At 38.1% G+C, this 10,509-nt stretch overlaps 1 pseudogene; it reads left to right on the forward strand.

The window, feature by feature from the left end:
* The first annotated feature begins 901 nt into the window (after positions 1-901).
* LOC137922506 (uncharacterized) lies at positions 902-1,808 on the forward strand (annotated as a pseudogene).
* Positions 1,809-10,509: the final 8,701 nt, after the last annotated feature.

Genomic DNA, 10,509 nt, shown 5'->3' on the forward strand with positions numbered 1-10,509 from the left:
CTTGAGGGGGAGTGAGTGCCACGCTTGGGACTACAGATGTTATCATCCGATTTCTAATCCGCGTGTCCTGACCGCAGCCACTGAGCGAAGAGAGAATACCTGCCTTGTTGACAGACGAAGCGCTTCGAGTAACGTCTGAATTGCAACAAAACACCGCATTGACGAACGCAGTAACTGCAGAATCTCTTATACGCCGCATGACTGTGTGAAACTAAAGTAAACTAATTATCTGTTTATATCGTTCAGTTTGCATATTTTTGCACCGGTAAGTGGAATCTATAAGTCAGTACGAATCCTAAGTATACTGTAATGCCATAAAATAAAGATGCCGCCTTAGATATTAAACGCAATAAAACGCTGGTTGTTTTTGTTGGTCAATATCTAAATATTTTTCAGTCTGTAACTGTACCATCTAAACTACGTCCCCAGAAAACTGCTTTGTGCGAAACATTCGACTGAAAATAACATTTGTTTGAAAAATGTTTTTGTTCAAAATAATAAAACGATTGGTAAAAAACAATTCTCAGTAAATTAACAAAACTTACTGGAAATTAGTGGCATTTTATTTTTGTGTATTTTGTATCTAATTAGTTTACCTATGCGGTCGAGTTCCTCATACAGCGCATTTTCCCGGCCCTAAAATTTTCAACAACGCTATTGGCAACACACGGACCCTTCTGTTCTGTACGCAAATATTCCACGAAGCTGTAAAACCCCCCTGGGCTAACAGCACTAACATCTTCAGAAACAACAGTAGTATCCGGAACAAGAAAGAGCGGAAATGAATACCCACAACCGGTTGTCATTCGAAATCGATGAAGACGTGGTTTCCACACGATGATGTCGATGGTAAGCATTGACGATATATTACATATATATTTTATTGCTGAAAATCACTAAGATGTTTACTTGTTACAAATGTAAGGGGCAATCAACCGATGGTGCTAAATGTTGTGTATGTTGTAAATTTTATGACTTTTCAAGCTCTGAGATCTCTGAGAATGGATATCGAATGGGTCAAGAGCGTCAAAAATTGTGGAGGTGCATGTCGTGTGTCTCCAACAATACTTTAGTTTGTTGGAGATGGTGCTTTAGCACCATCCAATGCTGAGCTTATGGAGCAGCTCAAAGTAATTGTTGAGCAACAAAAATCTACGACTGGCTCTCGTCGCAGATGTAACGGAGTTGAAGACGTCGCGTTTGCATACCGCGACGCCAAAATTCAAGAAATTGAGGGTAAACTCACTAAACTCGAAGAGTCGAATAAGAAGATTTCAATCTTGAGCGATGCTATTGTCCCAGATCAGCCAAGAAATCTTAGACAAAGAACAACAACGCTCACGTTTCAACAATTTCGAAGTGAAAGGTGTTCCATACCAAAAAAACGAAAATATCTTTGACATTTTGAACAAGATTGCTACTTGCTGCGACATTCGTATCACTGAAGAGCAAATTAGTTTTTATACGAGAGTCCGGCATCGCAGCCGGGCGGGAGAGAAACCAATAATAGTAGGCCTCGCCAACCGCTGTGCGAAAGGCGATGTTGTCGCTGCTACACGAGCCCGTAAAGGTATATAAAAGGTATAGATGCTTCAGGACTTGGTTTTAAGAACACGTCAGCTAAAATTTACGCGAATAACCATCTTACACCTGATAATAAGTATTGATTAAATAAGACAAAGATTGTTGCTAAACAAAATAATTTTCGATATCTCTGGTTCAACAAGTGTCGTATCTATGAACGAAAAGACGACACTTCGGAACTGGTTATTCTAAAAACCGAAAAAGATTTAAGGAAGATACACTAAATATTATTATTATTATTTGCTTCTTAACTATTTTCAAATTCTATGTTATTTTAGCAATATTTAAAAGTTTGAGGACCAAAGGAACTAAATCACGAGGGCCCCCGCACTCTTTTGTTTGCCTTTTCGATTTGCGCCTTATTCCGTTGAAAGCCGCCGGGCAATTAGTTAATTCTATTGCCAATCACTTAATGGTCAATTTGTCCTTTGATACCCACTTGCGTATTGTCTCGTTCGGTCCCTGCCGCTGTCATCACTTTTATTATTTTTTCGATCTATCTGCATAAAGGTAATACCTTTGCTCATTTTTAAATCCCCTTGATGTTTTCGGATATCTTTAACATCCAACGAGTAATTATAATACAGCAGAATTATGTATATACTATCAAAAGACTATAATATAGGCCTGCGTTATAAAAGAAAATTATTCTATAGAAATATACTTATGAAATCATATGACGTTATATTGATCACTGGGACGTGGTTATTGCAGTGGAATATCAGATAATGAACTGTTTGGCAATAGGTACGTAGTATTCCACCGTGATCGTGACTATGAACGTACTAAACAATCAAACGGGGGGAGGGGGGTAGTCCTTATTGCGGTGCACCGCGACCTGGCCGCAGCGGCCGGGCCCGAGTGGAGAAGCTCTGCGGAAGTCATATGGGTAACTGTAGTTATAAACTCGCGTATAAATAATGGAGCACGGCTAAGTAGAATTAATTTCCTTTCTGTCTACATTTGCAACGAAAATGTAGGTTTGTCAGCTGACTTACAGTTTTATAATTTCTTAATTTTTCTGGAAATCTGTTAGATGTTGCACTTTGTAACCCAGATAATATTTTCATAATTTTAATCAGCCAAACGTACTATGGAATACATTAAATAATAGTTTTAATCTTACCCCATCTAACTTTGGTGTCACTCGATGTCATTTCATTGTTACTACGAATTCACGTGACTTGTCCTCATACAATTACGTAAGTAACTGCAATGACCGTGTACTCGATTTAGTCCTAGCCAATAGCCACTTGTCTGTCAGTTCGCGTTCTAATCCGTTGGTACCGGAGGATCAACACCATAGATCACTTCAAATTAGTTTATTACAATTATTAAAGGTAAGCCGTCAACCCACAAAAATACTTTTATAACTCTGGGGACTATGTTAGTATCCGCATGAAACTTGACATAGACTGGGCGGATAATCTGAAGGACAACAATATTCAGCATTGAGTTGATCTTTTTTACCCTAAAATGAATAGCCTCTTTTCTGATCATGCCCCGTCTAAAATTTAGAATATATGGTAATTTAACAGAACAGCAAACGTTTGAATTCTTTTCAATAATAGCTGAAAAGCTGGAGGCTGCCTGCCATAATGGTTACTTAAATACTATTGAAAATGCTATACCATCCGATCGTATATCATTTTGGTCATTCATAAGATCTAAAACCAAAACTCATGCTCGTCCGTCTGCACTGACCGAGTAAGGCGATCAAACTGCGAGCTCTGGTGAAGATATTTGCAACTGTTCCTCCGACTGCTTCCAATCTCAGTTCCTTACCGCTACTTACTGCTAGCGATGAGAGTAGTGGCACTGTTAAATATCTTACTGTAGCGGGTTCTCAATGTGGCCCAGCTGTGACTACATCTCACATTGGAAAGATTAAAGTGAATGAGGTTGACGCGCTTCAACATCTCAAATCGTTAGACATTACCAAATCAGCTGGGTCTGACAATGTTTCGCCAATATTTATCACTAATCGTGCCGCGACTCTCGCATACCTATTAACACTAATATACCAGAAATCCATTCACAGCAGAATAATCCCTGACCTGTGGAAATTTGCATCTATCACGCCGTTTTATAATAAAGGTTCAAAAAACGTAATTAAAAACTATCGGCGAATATCAAAGTTGTGATATTTGCGAAGGTCTTTGAGCGCATTGTCTACGGTCAAAGGTACTCTGCATTATCACCGTGCTTCTCCGAGTAGCAACGTGGTTTCTTGAAAGGTTGCTGAACAATATCTAATCTTGTGCTCTTCAATAAATTCGTATCGAAGTGTATGGATGGAGGTCAGGTGGACCGTATCTATACTGACTACAGCAAAGCCTTTGATCGAATAAACCATGCTGTTCTTCTTGAGGAACTGCATAAAGCTGGCATCCACGGTGACTTGTACAGATGGCACACGTCGTATATCACAAAAAGGTAACAAGCAGTTGTCGCCCAAGGTTATGTCCACAAGGATATTTCTTAGGACCATTACTGTTTGTTATATTTATAAACGATATTCGGGCGTATGGTCGACATCTAAAATATTTCTATTTGCGGATGACATGAAAATTGCTTATAATACCAATAGTACCAATAGTAACAGTTACTCTGATATTAGCCGCCTAGTCTACCGCCCTTGGTGGTGGTGGTAGCGCAGGGAGCAGATATCACGCATCTAGCCAAAATTTTAAATGGCTCTCTCGATTGCCCCGAGCTCGTTAGTTGTATGTCTACACATGTTGCATCTTATGAGCAGAGAAATCCTGAGCCACTCTCTGTTCCTAGTGGTCGCAGTAACTGTCGTAACAACTCATTTCTGTAGCGCGCTCCGCGTAAGTTGAATGGATCGGTGAAGGCGCAAATACATCAACGATTTATTTGATTACCGAAATTAAAATAACTAACGTTGTGTGCATATGTGTATGTGCATGCACATGCATACATGCATGTGTGTGCGAGTATATGTTCTTATGTATCTCGTAAGACTTTGTTCCTTATCCTGTACGTGCTATAGAGCTTATTGAGTAACTTTTGGTCTGTGTACGTCCTCACAATGTATGTAATAACGCTAAAGGCGGAAACTTGCAATGACCCCTTGATGTTAAAATGATGGTGATGGCGCCTCTTAAAATGTAACTAATTTTTAGTTTCCTGAACGAGTAAAAAAATATTAGGTAAATCAGACGGACAGGTCATTAGAGACCTAGAAATGACACAAACAATTGGGTGCTATTAAGAATTTCGACACAATATAGATTGCACGGCAACGATGTTTGTTTACGCTGGTAGAAACATTTTTGATAGCAATAACGAACAACGTGAGTGACGGCAAGTGAAGACTTGCACAGTGCGTTAATATTGCTTCAACATCTCGTAGGACCCGTAGCGTGACGAAGCGATGTTTTTCTCACGAAATGATATTATAGACACAGGTCGACATTTCTCACGATACAGGCTGTTCTAATTCACGATCAATCTATTTTTTAACTGAAATTATACAATTTTATTACACAGGTAACGTTACCTGTTCATTCATTTTTCTTAATGTTTTATTTTTGAAGTAGTTGTTACATGTACGTTTAGAATTTCACTTTAAGTTCATATTTAGATTATAAAACTTTTTAAAGGCATTTAAAAGAAAAGTTTTCGTATACACTAATTAAATATTGTGTTGGACTATAAAAATAAAAAAAAAACGTACCCACGAGCTTTTTGTTGTTTTGTGTTGAAAACTATAGACAAATTTTAAAATTAAGAAAAGAAACACTTATCACATCACTCAGTTTTACCTCTTAATGAACATTTTTTCTTGGTTCCAATCTATACATTCGCGAAATTATAACTAAACTACACGACGATCACGTCCGCGCTCTATAAAGTTTCTATCGAACTGAATCTCGAACGTTACCGCCCCTTTGGAGATCCTAAGGACCTGTACGTAGACACGCCCACAACTAGTTCAATTAGATGACAAAAGATCCAAAAAATAGTTATCACTTACCACTTACGAAACGCCTTCCTTCATCCTCCATCCTTCAGGATTATTGCCTTATACGACTCCCTCATAGATATCCGATGTCCTCATAGATCGCACTGTTGTATTATGGCACGCAAAGTGCTCTGCTCTCTGAGAACTTATTCATGAGCAATGGCAATACTATTTCATAGTGAATGCGCATAGTGTGAATTGCTTAAGACTATACCCAAGGAATCGAACCCGCGACCTGCGGCCGCAAGCCGTAGTCCTCTGCCGCTTGGCTGTCGCTGCTCTTACAGCAGTATGGCTTATTATTGCAATAGGCGTGCGTTTGTTTAGACGTAACACTATTCAAATATGGAACTTGTTCTGAACGAGCTTCGTTGAGTTTAATACAGTTCTTTAATCTTTGAGATCTGTTCTCAATAGGGCCATGCACTCTCTTAACGGGAAAAATCTTCATTGCCGATGTTAAGGGTTGTTTCTAGAACTCGTAATTGTGTTGTAAGCGTGGCTTCAAAGTATTATATCATCAAATGTAAAACTGATCACATGAGACCGGAACCAGGCGTCGGTCAGTCTTGAGCTCTAACGAACTTTGAAACGTTCATTTCCACCTCGTTTGTGTGGATTGAGCCCTAAAACTCGGCGCCATGTCTGACTAAAAGGACAATTTTTGATTGTTGAACATTGTGTTATTAAGAGGTTTAACCACTTTTTCAACAATCGGCGCCTGATATACATATATCCACATATAAATATATAAGTTCTGATATGTATAAGTCCACGTCGTACTTAACTGGCTAAGTGGGAAACTTATTATATAACTTAAGTTACTTATATATATATATATATATATATATATATATATATATATATATATATAAACCGCTTCGGTATGAGCGTCGACTATACTCGATCAGCCATAGGTCGCTTTCCACAAATTTATAATTGTAGTACTACGTTCCCGCCACATCTGACTGTATCCACTACTGTAATTGTGTTTAGGTTCTTTAATTATAAAAACTGCCGAACAAAGGCAGTAGGGCGTTCAACGAATTTCGATAAACAAAGTCGTTTTTTTTCTTTACATATAATATAATTTTCGCCTGATGCAATTATTACAAACTGTAATTGCGGAGATAGGTTAAAATTTGTGGGTCCGTAGATCAAAGTCGATGCGCGGCCGTGAGTAAGGTTTTGAGGCCGACGAGCAGCGCAATCGAGCGGTGCCGAGTAAGAGGTTCAACAAGGAACGATCCGCGGCCGGAGCCTAGCCGAACTGGGGCCGGTGTTTCCTATCGTCAAATGAACGATTATTTAATGCGTTAAGCAAACATCCCGCCTTTAGTTAGGTTAGGTTAGGTTTCTACAATACGGTGTCACACCTCACGCGTCTAGAGATACCAATTCTTTGTGATTTCTTCCCTGAAAAATGGATAAGTCTTATTGGTGACATCCCTTGGCCACCTTGGTTACTACACAGTTTTACCGTCATGGAAATCCCTCTGTACAATTTTGATCGCTCTGAAATATGTTTCATTAATACATTTTTATATAAGAATACAACGGGGTCAATAACTTTTGAAAGTATAAAGTATACAGGGATCAATTGTAAACAATAATTTATTTTAGTATGTACTAATCCGAATTCTGAAAACGCTTTTTTACTGTTATACACTTTATTTATTATTTCTGAAATCATTGATTTTTGCGTAGGTCGTCGTAATTAAATGTTAGCAAATGAACCATACATTAATACTTTTGAAGTTTAACCGTCTACAGACAAGAACCTGTTATAGCTTTTGGAGATATTTTAAGAGATCGCAGAGTGCAGAGTAAAACGTCAAAATCAACAATGTTAACATGTCATTATAGTAAAATTCACACAGCTTCATTAAAGGAATAATTGATGGGATTCCTCGACGGCAGATCTGCTATCTTCGATTAGGGATTAAGGTGCGTTATTTGGGCAGATAGCAAAGACCGGAGCGGAAAACGGATCGAAATAGTTTTAAAAGTCGATTTGTGTAGAAGATATCGTGGAGTTAGCGGGCAAAGGGTAACCAATCGTGCATTTTTAATCAGTACTTTGAAATAGGTATAGTTAGAATCTGGTAAAATTTAATAGACTTCTTGAATATATTGCGGATGCAGAGTAAATTGCTGCAATTAACAATTGTGTGTTTCTCGTTGCAAATTTCATAAAGCAATACCACTTGGAAAGCGTAAAAGTAAAACCTTAATTTATGTTCTCAAACTTAAATATAATAATTTATAATTATAATATAATAATAAAAGCACAGAACGATGGAGAAAGAAATGGTGTGTCAATTTTGTAAAGACCACGTTATCCTTCAGTCAAATTGCACTCGCTGTTCGAAACAGAGCCTTATGTACCGCGCCGCACGCTGCAGAAAAATTGGTTCAATAGAGCTGAAAGATGCTGCTCGCGTTCATTTTCTTTTAAATTCAGAAGAGTTAGGAGATTGTTTTCTTAAAGTCTCTCTGTGGGGTAGCCTCATCAAAATTATTGGAGTTAAGTCGGGTGACGGCAGATGACCAAGAGATATCCCCAAAGCGACCGAACAGTTTTTGGGAGAAAGCTTCTCGAAGCAAATTTATCGAAGTTCTAGCCATTCGTGCGCTCGCACCATTCTGTTGGAACCACTTGTATGACGAGTACAACAGTTAAGCTCGCGAGATAGAAAAAAATCCGTTGCGTCGATAATACTTTTATCGCCTGGATTCGAACACTTTCAAATAAAAAAATAAAATAAAAAAGTGTTCCATTTATCTCGTTCATAGATATACCACACCAAACAGTTACCCAGCGACAATGCAATGCTTTTTGATGTTTGAATCGAGGATGAAAATGGGATTTTCAGGGCGTGAAATGTTGCAACCTCGTTAGATAAAAATGTTTGCGTAAAAAAAAATCATTTTCTTTCACTATCTGAACAATAAGATTTAAAAAAAAGTGGAAATTTAGATCCGTTTTTGAAATTTCAAGAACAACCGCACGGCGAAGTCACAGTGATTAGTCGTAGATTATATGAGGTAAACTGCTTTCAACCAGTTCAATGTTTTCGGCACTCCTTGAAGATCAACTGGGCCCTGGCCGTGGGGTATTCACAGCCGAAGTAATTGCGCGGAACCTTTGCACCCGGGAATGAATTCATTTTACGCTCGGTACATCAGTAATCTGTCGAATATCGAAATGTAAAGATTATTGGCGTGCGAGCGCGCAACGTTCACTCGACTACTGCAACGACGAAAGCGCGCGCGGGGATAGAGAGGAAAGAGGGCGCGAATCAGGTGGACGATAACGCGGCCCTAAGGAACAATAGGCGACCTGAATATTAGAGATGTCCCGTCCCATTTATCAAACAACAGCTGTCCCGTGTTCAAGCCGATTGATACAAAATATGTGAAATAGAGATAAGATGTGATAAGAATAAGGAAGAAATTAAAGAATATTTCAAAATTATTTTAAGTTAACATAATATATTAAGATTTCAAAATTTAACCATAAATAAAAACTTTTAAAATTATATCAACGCTAGTGAAAATGTAAAGAGAATGGAAAAAAGAGATGGCGCTGAATGTGGGCGCGCTGTGTAAAGAGATATCGTACAATAAGCGCGCGGTATCGACACTGGTAACGTCATTAAAAACTCTGTTAATGAGAACAAAGCTTTGTCGGCGTCAGGAACGTGAACTAGTAAAGTAGACAAACCGGAAATTGCCCGCCTTTGAGCGAGCAGCATCGCGTAGCATCTTTGTTTTATGTTTTGTTATAAATAAGTGATAAGTTTTGTCTGATGGTACAAACAGCTATGTCGGTTGTTGCCTGACGGTTCGATTTTTGCATTGCGTGCTGCATGACGATCACCAAACGGAACGTGGTAGTTGATGAGATATTGAAACAATGCGTACGTTTGACGCCAGCGAATTTTACAAGCAGGCTGAGCTATGCGAGCTTTGTTTCTCTCGACTATGTAGGTATATGCTCCAAAAAAAAGCAATAATGTGTTGCTCTGTTTTCAGAACTACGCCTTATTGTTTTTTTTTTTAAACATATGCCTACACAGTCGAGAGAATTTGTCTTATAAAACGACAATTATCATTTGAATTGTCGATTCCTTTTAAAAGTTTATTCTGCAATATTTTAAATTATCACTTTGACATCTCAAATACCAACTGCTTTGCCGACCGGCGACCGCGATGCACGCCATCATAACAACATTATTGTCAGCGCCATCTATGAAGTGTCAAAGCTAAACAGTCATAGTTTTATCGACATTAAATTAGCGCGTAAGATAGAATTTAAAGAACCTAGTCCCTTAATAAATTTATATAAAGTGTTTTTATGCTTTCGCTCTAAACTTGACTTTTTGCTTGAAGTAATTACTTGTTTCACTTATCTTTATTCATTTATCTCTGCACCGCCTAACGGTTAACTGGTAGAGAATGCCTTCGGCATTAGGTTCGCCGTTACACATACAAAATGTGTTAAAAAGTATTTGAAATAGATAAATAAATAAATAATAACCGTACAATATCAATACAACAGGTGCCCAATTAAATAAGTAATTAGACATATGAGAGCGATTTTCGAGGGGAGCGCTCTCACACGAGATTATCCGTGTATTTTAAACGTTCCTAATAGTCCTTAGCCAATATGGTCGATGTTATGCAAATAACATCCACCCCATACCGACAGAGATCGGAGAGAATGGAATTTTTAATGAGCAAGCATCTTTGATTAGCTTTAATGAGCAACGTTGTAGTTAAAGATACACACAGTACACAACACTTATTTCGTAGCCATTATTTTTAAAATTACAGCTTTCTACGAAAAACACTGAATGAGTATTTCCTGCAAAATAAAATGTACAGACTCGAAAGTGTGTGGTTACTCAGTTTAAATTAGTAAAAAATAA

This window comes from Battus philenor, unplaced genomic scaffold, assembly GCF_028537555.1.
Source record: "Battus philenor isolate CCGP_79_NKW_IND1 unplaced genomic scaffold, ilBatPhil1.0.hap1 SCAF_2, whole genome shotgun sequence".
Classification (NCBI taxonomy): domain Eukaryota; kingdom Metazoa; phylum Arthropoda; class Insecta; order Lepidoptera; family Papilionidae; genus Battus; species Battus philenor.